At 46.0% G+C, this 27,980-nt stretch overlaps 1 long non-coding RNA gene across 2 annotated transcripts; it reads right to left on the reverse strand.

Moving 5' to 3' along the window:
• Window positions 1–55: 55 nt before the first annotated feature.
• Window positions 56–27,980, reverse strand: LOC144095023 (uncharacterized). 2 transcript variants are annotated; one of them, XR_013306671.1, is made up of 2 exons: window positions 27,891–27,980; window positions 56–341 (listed from the first exon to the last, which is right to left on the reverse strand). It is a non-coding gene; the product is annotated as an uncharacterized LOC144095023 (long non-coding RNA). The 2 variants fall into 2 exon arrangements; XR_013306670.1 differs by having other exon boundaries at window positions 56–344.

A 27,980-nucleotide genomic window follows, 5' to 3' on the forward strand; every position in this document is an offset into this window, starting at 1 on the left:
CGAGTCGCAGCAGCCACATTACGACACACACACGGGAGAGGCTTAGCAGGGATGAATGAATTTGCCCTAAAATGCAATACACAAATAGGAAGAGTATTTAGATCCCAAACCCCTCAGCGGCGTCGGCAGTTGGCCGGGTAGCAGAGGCTGTCCATGAGGGCCGCGCGCACCCGCAGCTCGAAGGCCTGCGACCGAGGCTCCGGTAGGCGGCTACGGTTCCGGCGAGCTGCTTCAATCTCGCGCTGAAGGGGACCCCGGCGGTGGCGCGTGTAGCCCTGAGACAGGCTGTCGAGGAGGGCCCGCCGAAGAGCGCCCTCCACCTCGCAGTCTACCGGGGGCTGCTGCTGCACAGTCACACCACAACTACCCAATGGGTAACTGTGTCTCTCTAGACATCTTGGAGTTATTGGCATAGCAAACATAGAGTACAATTACAATAAGACCTGCATCAACCACCCTGAATTGCAGAAGTAGGAATGTATTTATTTATTTACAGAATACAACAGACCGAATCGGTCCAAGCAGGAGAGGGTACATACATTTGTTAGTAAGCACTACGCCTGATGATCAGCAAAAATGTTGAAGTTAAAATTTACAAGAAAATAGAATAAATATAAACAAGGTTACAAAGAAAATACACTTTGTGAGAATACATTCCCCAAACACAGGCACACAGACAAAGAAGCACAATGTGCAGAGTTAATAAATAATAATCATTTCTAACCATACAGTCAGATGTATAGGCTCTCAAATGATTGAGGAAAGGAGAGGTGAATCATAAGGCAGGGAATTCCAATGGAAAATTGTTTTCGGGAAAAATCAATATTCGTAGAAGTTCATGCGGGCTTGATGTTATGACTATGCTTGTTCCGTGAAGGTATGGTTGTGTCCCGTTTTAAGTAGTCCTGTGGCTGAATGCCTAGGTTTGAAATATACAAAGAGTGAAAAAAACGCAGCCAGGCAGCCTTTCTTCTTGCAGCCAATGGCTCAAGGGCTGCTTGATGTAACATGGCGGACGGAGAGTCCCTTCGCTTATACCGGTTATATATGAACCTTACTGCTAATCTGTTTTTTTTTTCCAATTTTGAAATGTTGATTGTGGTGTGAGGGTCCCATAATAGTCTGGCGTATTCAAGAGAAGGTCTAATAATTGGTTTGTACGCCTGATTGATAAGTGCGCTTGAAGAATTGCATAATTTAATTTTAAGAAGCCTAGCTTTTTACTTGCAGAGGAGCATATGTTGGAGATATCGGATGACCATTTAAGATCATATTTTATAGTCATGCCCAGGTATCTATATTCTTCAACTTAACTAATTGTATTTTCGCCAATGCCATATTTAATTTCATGCTGTTGATCTTGTTCGTAGCACATAAATAAACGTGTTTGTCATAATTATTGTTATATCCCTCTTTTTACAGCAGTCTGCCAGAAGCTGCAAGTTCGAATTTAGGACAAGTTGATCAGATTCAGATTTAATGCTTTTGAAAATAATGCAGTCATCGGTGAATAACCTGGCCGACGTGTTAAGTTCCAGAGTACCTAAGAGGTAGTTAATGTAAATATTAAATAACACAGGACGCAAGACAACCCCGAGGAACACCTTAATGAACATCTATGAAGCGGGAGCAGTTGCCATTAATTTCCACATATTGTTTTCTATTTTGTAAATATGACATAACCCAAGAGATGATATGGGCAGGCATACCTATTTCTTTCATTTTAGTTATAAATTTAGAGTGAGGAATCCTATCAAACGCCTTGGAGAAATCAATAAAAATTATATATGCTTGACCGCAACTGTCGACATTTTTGTTAGAATATGTACGGTATCAATTAGTTGAGTAGTAGTGAAAAAACGTTCCCGGAAGCCATGTTGCCTGTTCCTAAATATTTGATTCGTGTCTAAAAACTGCTAAGGTATTTAACTATATTATACTCGATTAATTTGCAAGGAATATAGGTTAGAGATATTGGGCGATAAAAATTGATTACTGATGGATTTTCTTTCTTTTCTACGGATACAACAAGCGCAACACGCCAGTCATAGGGTACGACGCCTGACTGTACAGATTTTTTGAAATATTGTAACGAGAAATCAACCCAAAACTTTCGCTACCTTTATAAAAATGCTGCGGGAATATTATCAGGGCCTGCTGATTTTTTTTATTCCAATCGTTATAGAAGTTCGGTAACACCTTCCAAAGAGATGGTAATGTTTCCTGTGCCATCGCTGAATGACGTGTTATTAATCCTCGCATCAGGTCTGGAAAATACGCTTTAAAAATAGAAGTTGAACCCGTCTGCCATTTCCTTTTGGTCCGTGCCGACTTCCCGGTCGACCGTTACATTTTATTGTCCTTATTCGAAAGGTACTGAAAGAAGTTTTGAGGATTTTTTGTTGTAAAACGACCAAGTGGCTGGAAAAATACCTGTCTCTGGCGTTTTGCAACCCCTTCTTGAAGGAGGCGCTTAATTTTTGTAACTATTGACGCATTTTTATTTATTTATTTTTTAATGTCAAGATGCTGCAGGCCAGCATTGGCCCAAGCAGGAGGGGCATGAAAAAACACAAATCACAACACCACGTGAAAACATTTCTTGTAGCAAAAACGCAACCAAAAAGATGAACATAGCAAGAGAAAAAATATATGCTGAAAAAAGGGGACAAAAATAGTCACTTCCTCTTTAGCTGAGCAAAAAAGGCTTTAGCGCCTGTTCCACGTTAGGAGAGTTAAAAATCGATTCAGGTAGAGCGTTCCAATCTGCTATTGTTTGAGCGAAAAAACTGTGCTTAAATGCCTTTGTTTTGGCAAAAAGAGGCTGTAAGGAGTGCTCCCTACTATGGCGGGTCCTTCGAGCAGTGGACTGCTTGAGGAATGAAGGGGGAGAAATGCTAAGCTTACCAGCTATACTTTTATGAAGGAATGAAATACGGCTAAGTTTTCTGTGTGTACGGAGCAACAAAATGCTATTGTCTTTCATGAGCTGTGTTGGAGAGTCATACGTTCTATATTTATAAAAAATGAAACGTGCTGCCTTCCTCTGGATGAGCTGTAATTGATAGATATCTTTCTTGGTGTGCGGGTCCCAAATTTCAGAAGCGTGTTCAAGTTTGTACCTGACAAAAGTTTTGTAAGCCAGAAGCTTATTATTTTTAGGAGTATGTTATAATCTACGTCACAAGAAACAAAGCTTAGAGAAAGCGGCTGAACAGATCTCAGAAATATGAGCGCCCCAGGTTAATCGGTTGTTAAGAGTAATTCCTAGATATTTATATTGTGAAACCTCGGTAATGTGGCTGTGGTGAAGGCAATATTGATAATGACTATCATATTTTTCTTCGTAACTCTGAGAAGTACACTTTTATCTATATTTAAATCCATGTTCCATTCCTTACAGTAGTGACATATTTTGAGCGAAGATTCTTTAAGCAATTGATGGTCTCCAATTGATGTTATTTCTTTATATACAACGCAGTAATCTGCGAACAATCTTATTGACACACACGGAGGAATGGTATCTATTAAATCATTTATATATATTAAAAACAGCCAAGGTCATAACAAACTACCCAGGGGAACACTGGAAGTGACAGGAAGGAATACAGAAAGAGTACCATTCACATCAACACAGTGAGTTCTACCAATTAAATATGCTCAGACCCATTCAATAAGATAAAACGGAATACCAAGTAACTTTAATTTATAAACGAGCTTTGAATGAGGCACCTTATCAAAAGCTTTAGCCATATCTCAAACAAGAACATCAATCTGTCCCGAGTTATCCAGCACTCTAAGAAAATCATCAATAGTCGTAACTAGTTGACTGATGGTCGATATACCCTTCACGAATCCTTGCTGAAAAGATGACAGAATATTTTTTTCATTTAAAAAGTCAATTATTAACCCGACCACGATGTGCTCTAAAAGCTTCGAGGATATGGAAATAACAGATACCGGTCGGTAATTAGTTACGAGTAACATGTCCCCTTTTTTATGAATTGGCACAACACGAGCCTTCTTCCAATCTTCTGGCAATTCACTAGTTTGTAGAGACAAAGTGAAAAGTTTAGCCAGATGCTCCGAGATCTGGAGCGCGTAACGCTTTAAAAAGGCATCTGGAATGTCGTCCAGACCATGGCCCTTCCGAATACTTATTTTACGCAGCAAAGAGAGAACCCCTTCTGTGGAAATAACAGGAACTACGTTAGGATCGATGGGTTGTTTGGGTGCATCAACGACCTTATCTGAAAAGCTCCCGGAAACACTTTGAAGATACTTGTTAAACTATTGAGCTATATCCTTCACATTAGTGACGAGACTCCCATCCTCACTTCTAATTTCTTTGGAGGCTTCCTTTTGTTGACCAAGGTTTCGCCAAGATTTGCTCGGATAAGTTTTATGAGTGAAGGAAGGGTGACCTTAAAATAATGGGATTTTGATGCCGACTGTGCCTGTGCTAATTCATGTTTTAATTTTTGCAAATACTGAAAAGATAAAGAAGGATGTCGCCTAAGACGTTTAAGTCTCCGCTTCATATGAATATCACGACTCACCCAGGGGCTCCGACGATTGTTTCTAATTTTCCGCCGAGGTACAAAATTCGGGGTACAAAATAAAATGCCTTTCTTGAGGCGTTCCCATAAACTGTGTGTGCCACCTTAATTTTTACACATCAACACATCATCCAAATAGCCAATAATAGAAATGTCTTCAGAGCGATCGAAATCTTGGACATAGGCAACAGACAAATTTCATGCACTTTTAACTTGATAAGTAGGACAAGAAAAAAAACAAAAAATTGTGATCCGAAACACCAGGTTCAACTCTCAATTCAGCATCATCATCATCATTATCATAAGCTTTACTACACCCACTGCAGGGCAAAGTCCTCTCCCATGTCTCTCCAATTAACCATGTCCTTTGCCAGCTGCATATACCCTTTGCCTGCAAACTTCTTAATCTCATCCGCCCACCTAACCTTCTGCCGCCCCCTGCTACGCTTACTTTCACTGTGGAATCCACTCCGTTACCCTTAAGGGCCAGCGGTTACCTTGCCTTCGCCGTACAGGGCCTGCCCAAGCCCATTTCTTTCTCTTGATTTCGACTAGGATGTCATTAACCCGTGTTTGTTCCATCACCCACTCTGCCCGCTTCCGGTCTCTTAACGTTACACCTATGATTTTTCTTTCCATGGCTCGCTACGCTGTCCTTAACTTAAGCTGAACTCTTTTCGTTAGCCTCCACGTTTCTGCCCCGCAGGTGAGCACCGGTAAGATAAAGCTGTTGTACACTTTCCTCTTGAGGGAACTTGGTAAACTGCCACTCATAATCTGCGAGAACTTGCCATATGCGCTCCACCCCATTCTTATCCTTCTAGTTATCTCCCTCTCATGATCCGGATCAGCTGTCACTACCTGCCCTAAGTAGACGTATTCCGTCACAACTTCCAGGCTCTCGCTGCCAATTGTGAACTTGTGTTCCCTTGCTAGGCTGTTGAACATTACCTTGGTTTTCTGCATGTTAATGTTTAGACCCATCGTTCTGCTCTGCCTGTCTAACTCATTGATCATGATTTGCAGTACACCTCCTCAGTGACTCAGCAAGGCAATGTCATCAGCGAATTGCAGAATATTAAGGTATTCTCCATCTATTCTTATTCCCAACTGTTTCCAATTCAGGCCTCGGAATACCTCCCATAAACAAGCGGTGAACAGCATTGTCGAGATCGTGTCTCTTTGCCTGAAGCCCTTCTTTATTGGAATTTTATTTCTGACTGTATGGAGGACTATAGTAGCTGTTGAGTTGCTATAAATATGTTCCAGTATTTTGACATAAGACTCTTCTACCCCCTGATTACGAAATGCCCGTATGACGGCTGAGGTTTCTACCAAGTCGAATGCTTTCTCGTAATCAATGAAAGCTATATAGAGAGGTTGGTTATATTCTGCGCATTTCTCTATTACCTCATTGACAGTGTGAATGTGATCTGTTGTGGAATATCCTTTACGAAACCCTGCCTGATCATTTGGTTGATTAAAGTCTAACGTTGCCCTGACTCTATTAGCGATTCCCTTAGTAAATACTTTTTAGGCAACGAATAGTAAGCTGATCGGACAGTAATTTTTAAAGTCCTTGGCGTCTGCCTTCTTATGAATTAAGAGAATGTTTGCATTCTTCCAAGCTTCTGGTACAGTCGAGGTCATAAGGCATTGCGTATACAGGGCGGCTAGTTTTTCTAGGACGATGTCCCGTCCATCCTTGAACAGATCTGCTGTTACCTGATCCTCCCGATCTGCTTTTCCTTTTTTCATTGCTTCTAAGGCTTTCTCTATTTCATCTTTCGTTACTGGCGGGATGACGCATTGCTGTGCACTGCTGTCTTTCACATTGACGCTCTGATTACATTGACTACTGTTCAGGTCTGCGTAGAACTCTTCGGCTACGTTAACTATCTTATCCATATTGCTAATGACATAGCCCTGCTTGTCTCTTAATGCATACATCTGGTTTTTACCTATGCCTAGTTTCCTCTTCACTGCGTTTTGGCTACCTTCTTTCTTTAGAGCATGCTCGATTCTCTCCATAATAAACTTCCTTATGTCGGCCGGCTTGCGCTTATTTATTATCTTTGATAGCTCTGTTAGTTCAAATCTGTGGGTAGGGTTAGACGCCCTCATGCTTTGGCGCTTCTTAATGATGTCTTTCGTCACCTGATATAGCTTTCCGGTATCCTGTCGAACTGTCCTGCCGCCTACTTCTACTGCGCACTCCGTAATTATTGATGTCAGATTATCGTGCATTGTATGAACATCAAGATCGTCTTCCTCAGTTAAAGCCGAATATCTGTTTTGGAGCGCTATCCTAAACTCCTGTGCTTTCCCTCTTTCGGCTAACTCATTAATGGTCTTCCTCTTCGCTAGCTTCTTCCGTTCCCTCTTCAAGTCGAATCTAATTCGAGACCTTACCATTCTGTGATCGCTACAACGCACCTTTCCGTGGACGGCCACATCCTGAATGATGCCAGGTTTAGCGCATAGTATGAAGTCGATTTCATTTTTAATCTCACCATTGGGGCTTTTCCAGGTCCACTTCCTGTTTTCTCGTTTGCGGAAAAAGGTATTCATGATCAATAAATTATTTCTATCCGCGAATTCGACTAATAACTCTCCCCTGCTATTTCTAGAGCCTATCCCGTAGTCACCTACCGCGAGGCCGTCAGCCTGCTTCTTGCCCATCTTCGCATTGAAATCGCCCATCAGCACAGTGTACTGCGATTTTACTTTATTCATTGCCGATTCTACGTCCTCATAGAAACTTTCAACGGTCTGGTCATTATGGCTGAATGTGGGTGCGTAGGCCCGCACCAGTTTCAGCTTGTACCTCCTATTCAGCCTAATTACTATAGCTGCTACCCCCTCGTTAATACTATGGAACTAAATTCACCATTAGGGAACAAATCACTGATAAAAACAAATTAAACAGACCATTTTTACGGGTGCAGTCACACATAATTTGGTTAAGGTTTAAGGCTAACATAATGTCCATAATCACATCATGATAAACACAGGTCCCGTAAACTAAACTCCCCCAGTCCAAGCCTGGTAAATTGATATCCCCTGTCACAATCACATTAGTTTCACGCTTGGCTAGCAGGTTATCATATAAGCTCTCAGGAAATGCGATTTTAGCGTCAGGAGCTCAATAAACTGCACATAATAAAAAGGTCAAACCCAAACACGACACATTTAAAAACAGACTTTCATGATCAGGAATTTGGTCGAGGAAAGTGACCCGCAAAAATGACTTCACAATTACTGCGACACCCCCGCCCCTTGAACTGCGATCCCTTATAAAGATGTGATAGCCAGTGGGAATAATCTCGTCATTACTTATTTTACCATGCAACCACGTTTCTGAAAGAACAAGAACGCGTGGCTCGTAAGAAAGTAGTAGTAGTGCAAGAGCGTCAGTTTTATTCTTAATACTTTTGGCGTTGAGGGACAACATGCATAGATCATGTGCTTGGGCCTGCAACCGCTATCGTTCAGAAGTCTCGCCTCCTCTTACAGGCACTAGAACACGTGAATTCGAAGTATTATCCCACACGTAGTAGGTGTTATTAATACGCAGTATGTCATGCAAAAGGGAAACCTTTTTGCCACTATCAACTTCATTTTTTGCGCTAAGCCAAAGTAATTTACGCCTTTTAACTGTCACCGCAGAATAATCGTTTTGGATAGGCATTCCGGTCCCCTTTAGCTTTCCAACACTGCTCTAAACCTGTTGTTTTTCTAAGCAATCCTGAAATTATAAGATAACTTTTGAATTCGCACCTCGGTGACCCAACCTGTGAATCCGTTCAACAGAAGTACACGTAAGTCAAAGTTTATCGTAGAAAACTTCGTCGATCAACTTTTAGCGCAATATTTCTGCAGTCTCGTTTTCTTCTTTTTTAATGCCAAGCACAATCAAATTGCTCCTGCGACTTCTATCTTCTTGATCAACCAACCTTGCACTCTGTGGTTTTAACGATGCTTGGACTGCTGCTAAGCTTTCATGTAGGCCATCTATTTCCTTCGTCTTGGCGGCTATTATCTTCACGTTTCCCTCGAGTTCGTTCACGCGCACACCAATGTTCGCAAGAGATTTTCTGTCTGTTCTATGCTACTGATAACATTGGCCAAGTCACTGCGTATGGCTTGCTGGCCTATAACAAGTTGATGAAGAATTTCCGTGACAGAGGGATCTGGACCAGGGTTTTGCTCAATGTCTCCGCAAAGCAATAGCATCGGTGTACAGAAACGCTCATAGGAAAGGGTCAAAGCCATATGTGGGCTCGGCATAACGACAAAACACCTTTCGTCACTTCTGTACGAACAAACACTACTAAACTGGACAGTAAGCAGGAATCTGCGTAAGCGACAATATCCCCGCCTCCTCGCTGAGCCCACTCGTGAAGTAACGCTGGGGAAAATCTTTTATAACCCATGCTGGAGACGTCGCTCATGCGCAAAATCCTGAAGTGGAACGCTGCGCAACTCAGGCAGGAGTCCTGATCCGGTAAAGGGCAGCTTTCACCGGCGGAGCCGTCTTTGCTGTTATACGATCCCATGTGGCGACACGTGCTTAAAAACCCTGTGGCAAACAGGGAAACCTGGACAGTAAGCAGGAATGTTTGCTTAAAAGAACGTCTTGCTGGGAAAGTTGGTACATCTTTGGGTTACAGGCGCGAAAACAGACAGACCACAAGTCCCGTTTTTTCTACCTTGTGGTCTGTCTGTTTTCGCGCCTGTAACCCAAAGGAATCTTTGCGTTAGTGACATGATCCCCGCCGCCTCGCCGAGCCCACTTTCTTTTTCTTCCTGCAGCGCTTGACTTTTGTTTTATTTGTATTAGTTCTCGGGTTAGCCAAGGGTTTGTAAAACCTAGTATCTTTATGTTTTACGGTACAAAGTTTCACACGCAGAAATCGCAGAAGTATTTAGGACTCGCCCACAACGCATTTACGTCATCCTCACAAATCGATGACCAGGCATCTTCCAGAAAAAACACAATACATGGGCTGTCTGCTGCGTCAAAATGCTTCATAGTTTGTATTTTGGCATTGTTAGAGATGGGACTTCTATCTCAGAGCAGGCCACCAATTTTGGGAGATTGCGCTTCGATCCGACCGCTGCCACCAGGAGTTAGCTTCGGGCCCTTGGTTCGCCTGGGCCGTCTCTCGTCAAGGTCGATGTCCATAGGATCTGGATCGGGAGACTGCTGTTAAGGGCTGATGTAGAAACGAGATGCTCTTCGAGGTGGTGAAGAAACTGAAAATAGTTTATTTACATATTTACAGAGTTCTAGAGTGAATCAGGAGCTGCCTGATCACATGCCAGATAGGTGCACAAATAGGGTCTCAGGTCCCCAGGTCGCTAGTTCGGGAATTTAGTTCACTAAAAATGCGTCATCTCACTTTTATATCGATAACGTGTGCAGTCTTTACGATCCACCTTCCAATACGTCCCCAACAACACACTCTCGCCAATTCTGGCAAGTAATGGTCCGTATTTTTCCTGCGGCAGAGATGAAAAGCCCAAATGGGGCCCCAAGCGGCGTCGAACATCAGTCACCTGCACTTCACGGCGCTCCGTGAGAACGAAAGGCTGCCACTGCACTTTAAAGAAGGTTAAACCAATAAGGAAAAGCACTTAGGGTAAGACGAGGTCGTTTTCGAAACACGAGCATTCCGGCGTCGTTGGCTCAGTCAAGCACAGCCGCGTCTGCCACGGCTCATTTGCAGCCCCGCGCCGCATGCCGCCTCTCCCGCCGTCCCTTCCGGGAGAACGACGTCGTCAATGTAGCTTGGTTGACTTCCGCTAGGGGCGTTACATCGTTCATTTTGGCCTTCAAGATGCCACAGAATCCGGACAGTCGTCGCAGTTTGCGCCATATCGTGGTCACGTACTGACCACACTCTGTCACTTAGGTCCATTGTGTCGTTTGCTTACGGTGTCCCCTCAAGATCAAGTTTGTCCTGATCGTGATCGCAGCGAGCATCTCTTCGCCATCACGGCGCATCAAGAGGTGTCAGCGAAATCGAGGGGGCATTCTCACCAACGTAGCTTAGTTGGCTACCACTACGGGCGCTACAGCGATCATCTTGGCCATCAAAAAGCCACGGAATCCGGACAGTCGCAGTTGGCGGCATATCATGGCCACGTGGTGACCACACTCTCTCACGCAGGTCTATTGTTTCGTTTGCCTTCGGTGTCCCATCAAAATCAAGATCGCCCTGACTGTGGTAGCAGCGAGCATGCCTTCACTTTCCGGCGCATCAAAAAGTGTCAGCGAAATTGAGGGGCCGTTCTCATCAACGTGGCTTTTTTGGCTTCGGCTATGGGCGCAACATCGTTCATCTTGGCCTTCAAAACGCCACGGAATCTGGACAGTCGTTGCAGCTGGTGCCATATTATGGCCACGTACTGACCACAAACTGTCACGCAGGTCCATTATATCGTTTGCTTTCGGAGCCCCTTCAAGATCAAGATTGTCCTGATTGTGATCGCAGCGAGCATCCCATTACCCTCTCTGCGCATCAAGAAGTGTCAGTTAAATCGAGGGGGCCTTTCTCATCAACGTGGTTTTGTTGGCTTCCAGTAGGGGTGCTACAGCGTTCATCATGGCCTTCAAAAAGCCAGGGAATCCGGAAAGTCGTTGCACTTGGCGCCATATCATGGCCATGCACTGACCACACTCTATCACGCAGGCCCATAGTATCGTTTGCTTTCGGTGTCCCCTCAAGATCACGATTGTCCTAATTGTGATCGCAGCGAGCAGCCCTTCGCGCTCCTGGCGCATCAAGAAGTGTCAGCAAAATCGAGGGGGCCGTTCTCATGAACGTGGATTGGTTGGCTTCTACTGGGGGCGCTACATTGTTCATCTTGGCCTTCAGAAAGTCACAGAATCCGACAGCCGTTGCAGTTGGCACCTTATCATGGCCATGTACTGACCGCGCTCTGTCACGCAGGTCTATTGCATCGTTTGCCTTCGGTGTCCCCTCAAAATCAAGATTGTCCTGATTGTGATCGCAGCGAGCACCCCTTCGCCACCCCGGCGCATCAAGAAGTGTCAGCGAAATCAAGGGGGCCATTCTCATCAACGTAGCTTGGTCGACTTCCACTAGGCTCGCTACATTGTTCATCGTGGCCTTCAAAAAGTCACGGAATCCGGACAGTCGTTGCAGCTGGTGGCCATATCATGGATATGTACTGACCACAATCTGCCACGCAGGTCTATTGCATCCTTTGCCTTCGGTGTCCCCTCGAGATCAATATTGTCCTGATTGTGATCGCAGCGCGCATCCCTTAGCCCTCCCGGCGAATCAAGAAGTGTCAGCGAAATCGAGGGGGTCGTTCTCATCAATGTAGCTTGGGTGGCTTCCGCTAGGTTTGCTACATCGTTCATCTTGGCCTTTAAAAACCCAAGAAACCCGGAGAGTCGTTGCAGTTCCTGGCATATCATGGCCCTGTACTGACCACACTCTATCAAGCAGGTCTAATGCATCGTTTGCCTTCGGTGTCCCCTAAAGATCAAGATCCCCTGACGGTGGTAGCAGCGAGCATCCCTTCGCCCTCCCGGGGCATCAAGAAGTGTCAGCGAAATCGATTGGGCCGTTCTCATCAACGAGGCTTTGTTGGCTTCTGCTAGGGGTGCTACATTGTTCATCTTGGCATTCAATATTCCACAGAATTCGTAAAGTCGTTGCAGTTGGCGTCGTACCATGGCCATGTACTTACCACAATCTGTCACGCAGGTCCTTTGTATCGTTTGCTTTCGGTGCCCTCTCAAGATCAAGATAGTCCTTATTGTGATCGCAGCGAGCATCCCTTTGCCTTTCGGCGCATCAAAATGTTTCGGCCACCTGATAGTGATTTATCCTTCTGTGACGCGCTGTGCCGTGCTTTGAACAACATCAAAGATAACTTTCCAAATTCTGCCATCTATTTATTCGGCGGCAATAACTTCCCGAACATTAGGGGGCCCTTACTGTCAGTGCCTAATAGATCACCTTCCAACGAATCAAAACGCTTCGTTGATCTAACACTTGACTAAAACCTACACCAAGTCATTACATGGCCTACAAAAGGATGTAACATTCTTGTGCTACTTCTGACAACGTCCTCCGATGTTGTTAAAGGCATAACCATATTACCAGCCATTAGTGATCACAACCTAATTTACATCCGCCTATAACTGCCCATCACATTGCGGTCCGCAACGAAAAAGTTAATAACCGACTACAAAAGGGCTAATTTCGATGCCATCAACCTCGCATTATCAGAATTTCTAACTCTTTTGTTCAATCCTATTCTTCTCGCTCGGTCAGTGCCAACTCAGAACTTTTTAAAACTACAATGCTGACCTTGAAAAACGCACACTTCCCGTCCTTCCTTGCAAACTCCGATTGCAACAACGAATGGTTCAACAGAGACCTGAAAAGGCTTCTTAATAGAAAAAAGCGTCTTTATCGTAAGGGTAACTTGCATAACCTGTCTGAAACTTGGGAGCGATACCATCAATCTGCTAAACAATACAATAAAAAATTTGCCTCCGCCAAATTAAAGTTTTTTCTTCCGACTTACATTCTATCCTCCAAACAAACCCTAATAAATTCTGGCGTATTCTCTCCCCCCCCCCCCCCCAAACTGCGATCCCGTATAATTGAGCTTCTTGACGCTGACCGTGAGCCCATTGAGAGTAATAAGTACGCGGCAGTTCTTAAAAATTACTTCTGTTCAGTGCTCTCTTCAGCAACTAGCAGTCAAAATTTTTTGCCAGCCATCGCTGCAATACACATGCCACAAGTCACAGTCACACCGGCAGGAATTGCGAACCTAATCAGTTCTCTCAAATCTTCATCATCAGCTTGCTCCGATAATAGAAATGGTAAACTCCTGAAATAAACTAGTTCAGTCTCAACCTAATCCTGCATCTAATTTGTTACCCAATCATTGGAATCCGGAGTAGTACCCGATGACTGGAAGATAGCTGAAATCATTCCAATATTTAGGAAAGGTGACCGCACAAATCCTTCCATCTATCGTTCCATTTCGTTGACCAGCATTCCTTCAAAATTACTTAAAAATGTGATATCGTCAAACTTAAAGAGCCATCTAGATTCAATTAACCTCTTTTATCCCCACCAACACGGTTTTCGAAAACACTATTCCTGTGAAACACAGTTGACCGAATTCACTCAAGACATCCGACGCTTTATGGACAATAACCTTAAAACAGACGCCATTTCCTTAGACTTTTCCAAAACATTCGACCGTGTTTCTTATTCGCACCTGCTCGTAAAACTCTCCTCCCTAGGCATTCCTCATAACCTTATAACCTGGATTGATCATTTCTTAAATGGGCTCATGCAATTCACTTCATGCAATGGCTACCGCTAATTCCTTACAGATGTATCATCAGGTGTCCCCCTGGGTGCCGGCTTAACCCCACTGCTATTCCTCATTTACATCAACGATCTTCCATTAAACACAAGCACCAAATTAAGACTTTTCGCGGATGACTGTGTAATATCCAGACCCCTTCGTTTCCCACCGATAGTCACCTGCTACGAAAAGATATCGACACAATAGCCACATTGTGCGAAACATGGCTGATAACTTTAAACCTTGATAAATGCAAACTGTTGTCGTTCTCTCGCAAACGCGCAGTTATTCACCATTCATACAATATTAACTCAGTCCTGATTGTCCCAACAACGTCAGATAAGTATCTCGGATTGCATCTGAAATCTTCACTATCTAGGGTAAACCATGTCCAAAGAATATGTTCTGATGCCTCCCTTGTCTTAGGTTATCTACGATGTAACCTCAAGTCAGCATCTCCCGAAGTAAAAAAAAACCTGCTTACATAAAATTTGTTCATCCCAAACTTGAATTTGCATCATCCATCTGGCATCCCTCTCAAGCCTACCTCACCGCCGAACTTCAGGCCATCAAAAACCGCGCGACCCGTTTTATCACCTCTCAATACACAAAAGAAATTAGCATCACTGCACTCAAACGTTCTATATCCTTCCCCACACTTAAGTCACGCCGCATTATTTCACGCCTTTGCCTACTACACAGCTTTTTCTACCATCCGACGTCAAAGCACTCCATGCTGAAACCACCGATCCGAACTTCCATTCGCATCAGCCACAACCACCCCATAGCCAGCATCAAGAGCCGTACTTAGCAATGAGCAGTTTTTTTTCCTAACGCAATAACCCATTGGAATGCACTGTCAAACGACAGAGTTTCATGCAACGATCGCAAAACAATTCGCGCGAAACTCACTAGCCATTTTCAGAACACGTGAACCTTTAGATGTCCTGTACTTTTTTTTTCCTGTATATTTGTGTTTTTTCATTTTTTTGCTTACCATTTTTCTCACCGCCTGATCCTCCTTATTTTATCCTTTTTTACTGTTTACAGTTCCAATGATAAGTTGATTGCGCCTATGTTTTCATAATGAGTGCATATACACAAAACCACTTGTAAGCCCCCTCCTTATGTAATGCATTCGGGTCTTTAAGGATTAAATAAATGAAATGGAATGAAATGAAATCGAGGGGACGTTCTCATCAACGTGGCTTGGTTGGCTTCTGCTAGGGGCGCAACATCGTTCATCTTGACCTTCAAAAAGCCACGGAATCCGGAAATTCGTTGCAGTTGGAGCCATATCATCGCCATGTACTGACCACAATCTGTCACTTAGGTCCATTGTATGGTTTGCTTTCGGTGTCCCCTCAAGGCCAAGATTGTCCTGATTGTGATCGCAATGAGCATCCCTTCGCCCTCCCGGCGCATCAAGAAGTTTCAGCGAAATCGAGGTGGCCGTTCTCATCAATGTGGCTTGGTTGCCTTCTGCTAGGGGCGTTAGATCGTTCATCTTTGCCTTCAAAAAGCCACGGAATACGCACAGTCGTCGCAGTTGGCGGCATATCATGGCCATGTACTGACCACACTCTGTCACGCCGGTCTATTGCATCGTTTGCCGTCGGTGTTTCCTGAAGATAAAGATTACCCTGATTCTGATCGCAGCGAGCATCCCGTCGCCCTCCCGGCGCATCAAGAAATGCCAGCGAAATCGAGGGGGCCGTTCTCATCAACGTAGCTTGGTTGGCTTCCGCTATGTGCACTACATCGTTTATCTTGGCCTTAATAAGCCACGGAATTTTGAAAGTCGTTTTAGTTGGCGTCTTATTATGGCCATGTACTGAGCACACTCTGTCACTGAAGTCCATTGTATTGCTTTCTTTCTGTGTCCCCTCAAGATCAAGATTATCCTGATTGTGATCGCAGTGAGCATCCCTTCGCCCTGCAGGTGCATCAAGAAGTGTCAGCGAAATCGAGGGGACCATTCTCATCAACGTAGCTTGGTTGGCTTCCGCTATGGGCGCTACATCGTTCATCTTGGCATTCAAAAGCCACGGCATCCGGAAAGTCGGTGCAGTTGGCGCCATATCATCGCCATGTACTGACCACACTCTCTCACTTAGCTCCATTGCATTGTTTGCTTTCGGTGTCTCCTCAAGATCAAGATTGTCGTGATTGTGATCGCAGTGACCATCCCTTCGCCCTCCCGGCACATCAAGAAGTGTCAGCGAAATCGAGGGGCCGTTCGCATCAACGTGGATTTGTTGGCTTCCACTAGGGGCGCTAGATCGTTCAACTTGGCCTAAAAAAGCAACGGAATGTGGGAAATCGTTGCAGTTGGCTCCATATTATGGCCTTGAACTGAACGCACTCTGTCACGCAGGTCCATTGTATTTTTTGCTTTCGGTGTACCCTCGAGATCAAGAATACCTTGATTATGATTGCATCGAGCATCCCTTCGCCCTCCCGGCGCATCAAAAAGTGTCAAAGAAATCGAGGGGGCCATTCTAATCAACGTAGCTTGGTAAGCTTCAGCCAGGTGCCCTACATCGTTCATCTTGGCCTTCAAAAAGCCAGGGCATCAGAACAGACGTCGCAGTTGGCTCCATATCATGGCCATGTACAGACCGCACTCTGTAACGAAGGTCCATTGTATTGTTTGCTTTCGGTGTCCCCTCAAGATCAAGATTGCCCTGATTGTGTTCGCAGTGAGCATCGCTTCGCCCTCCCGGCGCATCAAGAAGTGCTAGCGAAATCGAGGGGTCGTTCGCATCAACGTGGATTTGTTGCCTTCTGCTAGGGGCGTTAGATCGTTCATCTTTGCCTTCAAAAAGCCACGGAATACGCACAGTCGTCGCAGTAGGCGGCATATCATGGCCATGTACTGACCACACTCTGTCACGCCGGTCTATTGCATCGTTTGCCTTCGGTGTCCCCTCAAGATGAAGATTACCCTGATTCTAATCGCAGCGAGCATCCCGTCGCCCTCACGTCGCATCAAGAAATGTCAGGGAAATCGAGGGGGCCGTTCTCATCAACGTAGCTTGGTTGGCTTCCGCTAGGGGCGCTATATCGTTCATTTTGGCCTTAAAAAGCCACGGAATCTTGAAAGTCCCGATTGTCCCAACAACGTCATATAAGTATCTCGGATTGCATCTGACATCTTCACTATCTAGGGTAAACCATGTCCAAAGAATATGTTCCGATGCCTCCCGTGTCTTAGGTTATCTACGATGTAACCTCAAGTCAGCATCTCCCGAAGTAAAAAAAAAACCTGCTTACATAACATTTGTTCGTCCCAAACTTGAATTTGCATCATCCACCTGGCATCCCTCTCAAGTCTACCTCACCGCCGAACTTCAGGCCGTCAAAAACCGCGCGACCCGTTTTATCACCTCTCAATACACAAAATAAATTAGCATCACTGCACTCAAATGTTCTATCTCCTTCCCCACACTTAAGTCACGACGCATTATTTCACGCATTTGCCTACTACACAGCTTTTTCTACCATCCGACGTCAAAGCACCCCCTGCTGAAACCACCGGTCCGAACTTCCATTCGCATCAGCCACAACCACCCCATAGCCAGCATCAAGAGCCGTACATAGCAATGAGCAGTCTTTTTTCCTAACGCAATAACCCATTGGAATGCACTGTCAAACGACATAGTTTCATGCAACGATCGCGAAACAATTCGTGCGAAACTCACTAGCCATTTTCAGAATACGTGAACCTTTAAATGCCCTGTACTTTTTTCTATATTTTTGTGTGTTTTTTTTTCATTTTTTAAGCTTACCTTTTTTGTAACCGCTTGATCCTCCTTATTTTATCCTTTTTTTATTGTTTACAGTTCCAGTGATAAGTTCATTGCGCCTATGTTTTCATCATGAGTGCATATACACAAAACCACTTGTAAGCCCACCCTTATGTAATGCATTCGGGTCTTTAAGGATTAAATAAATGAAATGGAATGAAATGAAATCGAGGGGACGTTCTCATCAACGTGGCTTGGTTGGCTTCTGCTAGGGGCGCAACATCGTTCATCTTGACCTTCAAAAAGCCACGGAATCCGGAAATTCGTTGCAGTTGGAGCCATATCATCGCCATGTACTGACCACAATCTGTCACTTAGGTCCATTGTATGGTTTGCTTTCGGTGTCCCCTCAAGGCCAAGATTGTCCTGATTGTGATCGCAATGAGCATCCCTTCGCCCTCCCGGCGCATCAAGAAGTTTCAGCGAAATCGAGGTGGCCGTTCTCATCAATGGGGCTTGGTTGCCTTCTGCTAGGGGCGTTAGATCGTTCATCTTTGCCTTCAAAAAGCCACGGAATACGCACAGTCGTCGCAGTTGGCGGCATATCATGGCCATGTACTGACCACACTCTGTCACGCCGGTCTCTTGCATCGTTTGCCGTCGGTGTTTCCCGAAGATAAAGATTACCCTGATTCTGATCGCAGCGAGCATCCCGTTGCCCTCCGGCGCATCAAGAAATGCCAGCGAAATCGAGGGGGCCGTTCTCATCAACGTAGCTTGGTTGGCTTCCGCTATGGGCGCTACATCGTTTATCTTGGCCTTAATAAGCCACGGAATCTTGAAAGTCGTTTTAGTTGGCGTCTTATTATGGCCATCTACTGAGCACACTCTGTCACTGAAGTCCATTGTATTGTTTTCTTTCTGTGTCCCCTCAAGATCAAGATTATCCTGATTGTGATCGCAGTGAGCATTCCTTCGCCCTGCAGGTGCATCAAGAAGTGTCAGCGAAATCGAGGGGACCATTCTCATCAACGTAGCTTGGTTGGCTTCCGCTATGGGCGCTACATCGTTCATCTTGGCATTCAAAAGCCACGGCATCCGGAAAGTCGGTGCAGTTGGCGCCATATCATCGCCATGTACTGACCACACTCTCTCACTTAGGTCCATTGTATTGTTTGCTTTCGGTGTCTCCTCAAGATCAAGATTGTCGTGATTGTGATCGCAGTGACCAGCCCTTCGCCCTCCCGGCACATCAAGAAGTGTCAGCGAAATCGAGGGGCCGTTCGCATCAACGTGGATTTGTTGGCTTCCACTAGGGGCGCTAGATCGTTCAACTTGGCCTAAAAAAGCAACGGAATGTGGGAAATCGTTGCAGTTGGCTCCATATTATGGCCTTGAACTGAACGCACTCTGTCACGCAGGTCCATTGTATTTTTTGCTTTCGGTGTACCCTCGAGATCAATAATACCTTGATTATGATTGCGTCGAGCATTCCTTCTGCCTCCCGGCGCATCAGAAAGTGTCAAAGAAATCGAGGGGGCCATTCTAATCAACGTAGACTGGTTAGCTTCAGCCAGGTGCCCTACATCGTTCAACTTGGCCTTCAAAAAGCCAGGGCATCGGAACAGACGTTGCAGTTGGCTCCATATCATGGCCATGTACAGACCGCACTCTGCAACGAAGGTCCATTGTACTGTTTGCTTTCGGTGTCCCCTCAAGATGAAGATTGTCCTGATTGTGATCTCAGTGAGCATCCCTTCGCACTCGCGGCGCATCAAGAAGTCTCAGCGAAATCGGGGGGCCGTTCGCATCAACGTGGATTTGTTGGCTTTCGCTAGGGGCGCTACATCCTTCATCTTGGCCTTCAAAAAGCCATAGAATCAGGAAAGTGGTTGAAGTTGGCGCCATATCATGGCAATGTACTGACCACACTCTATCACGCAGGTCCATTGTATCGTTTGCTTTCGGCGTCCCCTCGAGATCAAGAATATCCTGATTGTTATCGCAGCGGCATGCCTTGGCCCTCCCGGCGCATCAAGAAATGTCAGCAAAATCAAGGGGTCCATTCTCATCAACGTAGCTTGGTTGGCTTCCGCTAGGGGCGCTAAAAGGTTAATTTTGGTCTTCAAGATGCCACGGAATCCGGACAGTCGTTGCAGTTGGCGCCATATCATGGTCATGTACTGACCACTCCGTCATTTAGGTCCATTGTATAGTTTGCTATCGGTGTCCCCTCAAGATCAACAATGTCCTTAATTCTGATCGCAGCGAGCATCCCTTCGCCCTCCCGGCGCATCAAGAAGTGTCAGCAAAATCGAGGGGTCCATTTTCATTAACGTAGCTTGGTTGGCTTCTGCTAGGGGCGCTACATCGTTAAACTTGGCCTTCAAAAAGCAACGGAGTCCGGAAAAATCGTTGCAGTTGGTTACATATTATGGCCATGTATTGACCGCACTCTTCATGCATGTCCATTGTATTGTTAACTTTCGGCGTCCCCTCGAGATCAAGAATATCCTGATTGTGACTGCAGCGAGCATCTCTTCGCCCTCCCGGCACAACAAGAAGTGTCAGCGAAATCGAGGGGGCCATTCTAATCAACGTAGCTTGGTTAGCTTCCGCCAGGGACCCTACATCGTTCATTTTGGCCTCCGAGATGCCACGGATTCCGGACAGTCGTTGCAGTTGGCAGCATACCATGGCCAGGTACTGACCACACTGTCACGCAGGTATAATGCATCGTTTGCCTTCGGTGTCCCCTCAAGATCAAGATCGCCCTGATTGTGGTAGAAGCGGGCATGCCGTCGCCTTCCCGGCGCATCAAGAATTGTCAGCGAAGTCGAGGGGGCCATTCTCATCAACAGTAGCTTGGCTGGCTTCTGCAAGGGGCGCTACATTGTTTATCTTGGCCTTTAAAAAGCCACGGAATCCGGACTGTCGTTGTAGTTGGCGTCATATCAAGACAATGTACTGACCATACTTTGTCACGCAGGTCCATTGATTCGTTGATTGCGGTTGTTCCCTGTAGATCAAGATGGTCGTGATTGTTATCAACGCGAGAATCCTTTCGCCTTCCCGGCGCATCAAGAAGTGTCAGCGAAATCGTGAGGGCCATTATCATCAACGTGGCTTTGTTGGCTTCTGCAACTGGCGCTACATTGTTCATCTTGGCATTCAATACTCCACAGAGTACGGAAAGTCGTTGCAGTTGGCGCCATATCATGGCCATGTACTGACCACTCTCTGTCACGCAGGTCCATTGTATCGTTTGCTTTCGGCGTCCCTTCAAGATCAAGATTGTTCTGATTGTGATCGAAGCGAGCATCTCTTCGCCCTCCCGGCGCAACAAGAAGTGTCAGCGAAATCGAGGGGGCCCTTCTCATCAATGTGGCTTGGTTGCCTTCTGCTAGGGGCGTTAGATCGTTCATCTTTGCCTTAAAAAGCCACGAAATACGCACAGTCGTCGCAGTTGGCGGCATATCATGGCCATGTACTGACCACACTCTGTCACGCCGGTCTATTGCATCGTTTGCCTTCGGTGTCCACTCAAGATTAAGATTGTTCTGATTGTGATCGCAGCGAGCATACCTTCGCCCTCCCGGCGCATCAAGGAGTGTCAAGGAAATTGAGGGGGTCGTTCTCATCAATGTGGCTTGGTTGGCTTCTACTAGGGGCGCTAGATCGTTCATCTTGGCCTTCAAAAAACCACGGAATCCGGACCGTCGTCGCAGTTGGCGGCATATCATGGCCATATACTGACCACACTCTCACGCATGTCTTTTGCATCGTGTGCCTTCGGTGTCCTCTCAAGATCAAGATTACCCTGATTGTGATCGCAGCGAGCATCTCTTCGCCCTCCCGGCACATCAAGAAGTGTCAGCGAAATTGAGGGGGCCATTCTCATCAACGTAGCTCGGTTGGCGTCCGCTATGGGCGCTATATCGTTCATGTTGGCCTTAAAAACCACGGAATCTTGAAGGTCGTTGCAGTTTGCGCCTTACCATGTGCGTGTACTGACCACACTCTGTCAATTAGGTCTAATGTATCGTTTGCTTTCGGTGTCCCCTCAAGATCATGATTATCCTGATTGTGACCACAGCGAGTATACTTTTGGCCTCTCGGCGCATCAAGAAGGAGAGTGAAATCGAGGGGGCCATTGTCATCAACGTAGCTTGGTTGGCTTCCGCTAGGGGCGCTACATCGTTCATCTTGGCTTTCGAAAATCCAAGGAGTCTGGAAAGTCGTTGCAGTTGAGTCCATATCATGCCCATGTACTGACCACACTCTATCACTGAGGTTCATTGTATTTTTTGTTTTCGGTGTACACTCGAGATCAAGAATATCCTGATTGTGATTCCAGCGAGCATCCCTGCGCCCTCCCGGCACATCAAAAAGCGTCAGCGAAATTGAGGGGGCCGTTCTAATCAACGTAGCTTGGTTAGCTTCCGCCAGGTGCCCTACATCCGTCATCTTGGCCTTCAAAAAGCCAGGGCATCAGGACAGACGTTGCGGTTGGCTTCATATCATGGACATGTACTGACCGCACTCTGTAACGAAGGTCCATTGTACTGTTTGCTTTCGGTGTCCCCTCAAGATGAAGATTGTCCTGATTGTGATCTCAGTGAGCATCCCTTCGCACTCGCGGCGCATCAAGAAGTGTCAGCGAAATCGGGGGGTCGTTCGCATCAACGTGGATTTGTTGGCTTCCGCTATGGGCGCTACATCGTTCATCTTGGCCTTCAAAAAGCCACAGAATCAGGAAAGTCGTTGAAGTTGGCGCCATATCATGGCCATGTACTGAACACACTCTATCACGCAAGTCCATTGTATCGTTTGCTTTCGGTGTCCCCTCAAGATCAAGAATGTCCTGATTGTGATCGCAGCGAACATCCCTCCGCCCTCCCGGCGCATCAAGAAGTGTCAGCAAAATTAGTACATCTCGAACTGTGTGCGTCAACTCGTAGGCCTTCTGCAGTGAAGATGTGGCGCAGGTAACGCACTTGGGGCTGCAAAAACCCTCATTTCTTCTGGTTCAGCCTAAGATTGTTCACTTCACAGTGTGTCAACAGGAGTGTCAAGTGGTAGTCATGTTCCTCTTTAGTTCTCCCTCCGAGAAATGTGTCGTCCATAACTACCGCCACGCATGGTAATCCTTCCAACAAGCTGTGCATTGCTGCTTGGAAAATCTCTGGAGCAATTGCGATTCCGAAGGCATGCGAAGGTACCGGCAGCAGCCGTACGGCGTGCTCATTGTGCAGAGTTTTGAGGTTATCTTGTCCAATTTAATCTGCCAAAATCCTGATGCGGCGTCTATAGTAGAAAAAAACACAGCCCCGGGAAATCGCGGAACTACGTCCTCTATTTTCGGCATCGGATAGTTTTTTCGCAAAAGCGACTTGTTCAGTTCTGTTGGATCGAAAGAAATGCGTACTTTGTCCTTTTTCACTACTGTTATCATGGGACTAGACCAGTCAGTAGGCTCAGTTACCTTTTTTATGACGGATTGCTCTGTCATGCGCTTTAGTTTCACCTTGTCTTGAAGGGCTATTGGAACTCTTCTAGCTGGCACGACGACACCTGCGGCACCAGGCTTCAGCTTCATATCCAACTCGAAGTCTTTTAGCTGGCCGAGCCTTTTGAAGACTTCTGCATAAGGCTATGCTGGTGGGTAGAGTTGGTAATGCTGATTGCTCTGCAAGCGGCTGATAAACCCCAAACGTTGGGCTGCTGTACCACTCAGTGTTGCAGGCACGTCCTGCTCCACAATGAAAAACGTTTATTCGTGATCTTTGTAGTTTGCGGAAAGCAACAGCCGTACTTTCCTACGGGAAGTGGTTTTGTGCCCAAAAAATGCTGTAAGCGTGACCAGGTAGGCCAGGTCTGGCTTATCGGATAGTTGTCTAACGTACTTTCTTGAAATCACGCAGCAGTTTGCCCCCTTGTCTAATTTGCACTTCATTGGTGTGCTTTCAATGTTCACAATCGCACTCCAGTTGTCTGTAGTGAGCGTGTGCATTGTCAAAAATTCGAAGAAGCAATCCTCGTCTTTTTCTGCCTGCAGCTCCCGGAAATCTTTTCTTCTCTGAATTGCGCCTCGTGAATGCGGCAACGACTTGCAGACTTGTGCGAAGTGGCTGCGCCTGCCGCATTTCTTGCAAGTTTTACCATTCGCGGGCCATATTCCGCTACGTTTCGTCAGATAACCGCCTCTATTGCAGACGTCTTTTTTAGCGGCTGCTACACAAACTGTTGTTTCATGATTGGTTCCTGCCGCTTCGCTTATCTCGCGGAACTGTTCTTTCCCTTGTTCTAGGGCGCGGCAGATATCGACCGTCTTTTGATAGGACGGGTTCTCAGCGACCAACTTTTGCTGCAATGTTCTGTCGAGAATGCTCAAAATAATACGGCTACGCAGCATACGGACTTCAAGCTCTCCAAATTCGCAGTTTTTTGCCAGTATTCATCGTTCTGTGAGCCATTCACCGAATGTTTCGCCTTCCTTTTGGTTTCTTGAGCCGAAGCGGAATTCGTGAAAGGTTTGGTTGGTTTCGGGCTTATAGAAATCTACGAACTTTTTTAGCAGGACGCCGACGTCGTTTTTGTCTTCTCCTGCTTCAAACTTGAACGTGCTGTACGCCTTTCTGGCTTCTTCACCAACCGTCACCAGCAGTGTGGCTGCCTGCACTTCTTTGCTGTGCTTGCTCAGCTGGGTAGCGATAGACAACAATGTGAACTCACTCTTCCACGTTTGCCATCCTAGCCAAGCCTTGCCTGGTGTGTCCAAGGGCTTCGGTGGCGGAAGAAGAGTCGCCGGAACAGACGTTGGCGTCGACATGCTGTCTAGGAACCGCTGCCACCATGTGTGCAAGCCGGCAGTCAGTGAAGAACAGCGTTTACTGCCGATAAGAAAGGGGTTCATAAACAGACAGGAGCCTGGCGTAATAGGTCACGATGCTAGGGTACTGTCAGGGTGACGTCAGAGTGACTCAGCTCTGCTACAGTGCACTACGTCGGTAATGTCCCTAAATACTACAAAGAGTGTACAACTTTCTTTTCACCACCGCCGAAATTATACTCCTCCCACTTATAAGGTTAACTGTACTACCATGATTTCCACACACTCTTTAATGTATCTTGGTATTAACCTTTCTAGTGACTTATCATGGTCTTGCCACATTAACCACATAATAAAGTCATCTAATCGAGCAGTTGGGTATCTCCGTCGTAACCTGCGCACGGCAACTTTTTCCTTAAAATTACTAACTTATAAAACATTTGTGGGACCAAAACTTGAATATGCTTGCGCAATATTTGACCGCCATCAGTCTAACCTTATCTTAGCTCTTGAATTTGTTCAGAATCGTGCCACTCGCTTTATTCTTTCAAACTACTCGCGATACTCTAGCATATCCGCCTTGAAGTTCCAACTACAACTTTCTTCTCTCGTTTCCCGTCGCTGAATTTCACGTCACTGCCTTTATCACAGGTTTTTCCATTGTTCACCCCGTGACAGTAAGATCATTCTACAAGTACGCCAAACACCCCGCACAGGCCATCCAAACAGCGTCATCCCGTATCGTGCCCGTTGTACTACATTCAAGAAGACATTTTTTGCACGCAGCTCCCGACTGGAATGACCTTCCCTGCGACTTAGCGTTAATCTCTGATCCTTCCCATTTCAAGACAGCCATCGAGGAAGCCATGTCATCGTCATGATTCCAACGTAACATTCATTGTATCCGTCGCTCTTGCGCCCGCCCCTCATGTAATGTCCCGCCAGGGACCTTTGAGGTTCAAATAAATAAATAAATAAACATCGCCCACGCCCCCTAGGTCACCCATTTATTTTATTTTATTTCCACAATACTGCAGACACTCATTTGAGTCCAGGCAGGGAAAGCAGGAAAGTACATTCACTCAATACAAGAGCAGCTGCATCGTAAAACACAGAACAATAAAATTGTCTGATGTAGTACATATCAACCGTTACAGGCGCTTAGACTCTCCTTGCGTCATTCTGAAACTTGCAGACTTAGAACCATTGCAGATAGAACAAAGCCCGTCTTAATTTCCTTCATTCATTATACTTTTCTCGACTTGGTATTCGACCCGAAAATAACATCGCTAGTGATTCTAGACGAGCCTCTCGCCACAAGCACACCCATAACCTGGAACCTATTTTTGCACGCACACCTTCAAGTTTTCTTTTTTTCCAAGAACAGTTTCTGAATGGAATGCTCTACCGCAGAACTCTCCGTTGCTTTCCAATCATTCTTGATATATCCACTGCTGGCTTATTAGCTGCACTGTAACCGCATTTTCAATGGTGTTTTTGCATTGTTTATTTTGTGGCATCTATATTGTTTGTACAATCGTAGTTGCTTTGCTTTTCGGCTGTACATATTTCCATGTCCCGCTTAGACATACAGCATGTCCGCAGTATTCAATAAATAAATAATATATCTCAAATGTAGTACATATAACTTAAGGGTGCCTTGTCAAAATCCACAGCCGATATCACGCGTAGAGGCAGGGCGTCCATTCGTCAATCGATCGCGGAAAAAAAGAAAATTGAAAACCGTTGATGTACGCGAAGTATGGCGCTAAAGCGTGATCATGATGTCGACGATTTCTACGCTTTTCTGAAAACTGCACATAGAGGTTTGGAGAAATGCCTAGTTTTCCATGAATTAGTTGGTGGAGGAAGGCTAGGCGGGCTATCTTGCGTGTGACGTGTAGTGGTTTAATATCATTTGCTGCCATTAACGAAGATGGAGAATCAGTTCTATTGAGTATATAAATACAAAACGTACTGCACGTCTCTGTATTTTTTCTAATTCTCTTATGTCTTTTTTGCATGGGGGTCCCAAACGATGGCGGCATATTCGATCTTTGGTCTTGAAACCATCTGTCGGGGTCCACATGCAGTGCGTTAAGCGCAGCCGCCGTGTGAGCGCACTACAAAAACTCTACAACACTACATGACGGAAAGCAATACCGGACGACGGTGCGGACGGATGGGGAACCACTTGTGGCAACCCTCTCCCTGTCACGCCATTGCCCTCTCGTTGCTTTCCGCTCTCCTCCTCTGAATTTCCTCCCTAGCGAGGCAATTGCGGCACCCCAAAACTACACCTGCACAAAGGAAATGGCTAAGTGAAGGAAGCGCGCCAGCCACACTGCAGTATTCGCACAAAAGTGCCCCCATCCTAGCGAAAGAGAAAAGCAAATACTCGAGCATTTGAGATCATTCCGGGAGCTCGCTCCTGGTTGAGGGCGTACTGTCAAGAGTTGACTTTCTGAAAGCGCACAGCCTGCGGCTTAGGCAGCAGTGTGCAGCTCGCGCGCCCGTTTTTGGCTTGCGAAGCTTGCGCCGTCCGCGGATAGAGCGGACCCTGTGATGTCAGGGCATGTGGTGCTGTGTCCGCGTCAGGAAGGAACCAGTTTCGCCCATCGTGTGAATGATTTTCGAAAGATGGTCACGGGACAAAAGTTTAAGTCTAGGAGGGCACGTGGTGTGGACGGCAGACAAGAGATGATCGCTTAGGGCATCTGAGTAGATTCCAATGGAAAGCATATGTCATGCGAACAGGAGAGGATTGCAAACATAAGCTTGGACAGGTAATTGGAAGAGTAGAGGAGACATGGAGAGGAGACATATTGATGAAACGTTCCTAATCCATGCCTAATCCTTTCCATGTACCTGATTTTCTGCCGCCGCTTGATACGCCGCCTTCTCGTAGATCCGGTCCATTACGCTAATAGAGGTTATATGCTTGGCCTTGCACATATTTCCTTCTTGCCTCAGGCCAGGATATCGTTAAACCGTATTTGTTCCCTCATCAGCTCTACCTTCTTGTCTCTTAATATTATGACTATCAGTTTTTTTTCCATAGCTCGCTGCGTCAACCCCAACTGAAAGTCACTTTCCTTTAGCCTCTACGTCACTAACCCATCGGCGACACTATGCGGCGTGGCCGACAACCAATCTAGATAGACTCTTGGTACACCCAACATACCCTTGGTCGACCCATCGCGGGAACTACACCTATGATTCCGGCGTCCTGAATCCGCCGAGTCTGACAACACAGGTTTCCTCCTGCCTTCTTCCGCGACCATGAGCCTGCTACGTGCTTCTAAAGGCGTTCGACAAACTGCCCTTTCTCCGACACTTTTACGCTTTACTGCGATGCAGCGTGGTGTCGCTCACCCATGCGGCTACCGTGTGCTGCAGAAGCAGCAGCATCAGAGGGGGAAGCATCTCTTCTTCAGCAGCGGCCGTTCGCGCCAGTATGAAACT

Source organism: Amblyomma americanum, chromosome 6, assembly GCF_052857255.1.
Source record: "Amblyomma americanum isolate KBUSLIRL-KWMA chromosome 6, ASM5285725v1, whole genome shotgun sequence".
Lineage (NCBI taxonomy): Eukaryota > Metazoa > Arthropoda > Arachnida > Ixodida > Ixodidae > Amblyomma > Amblyomma americanum.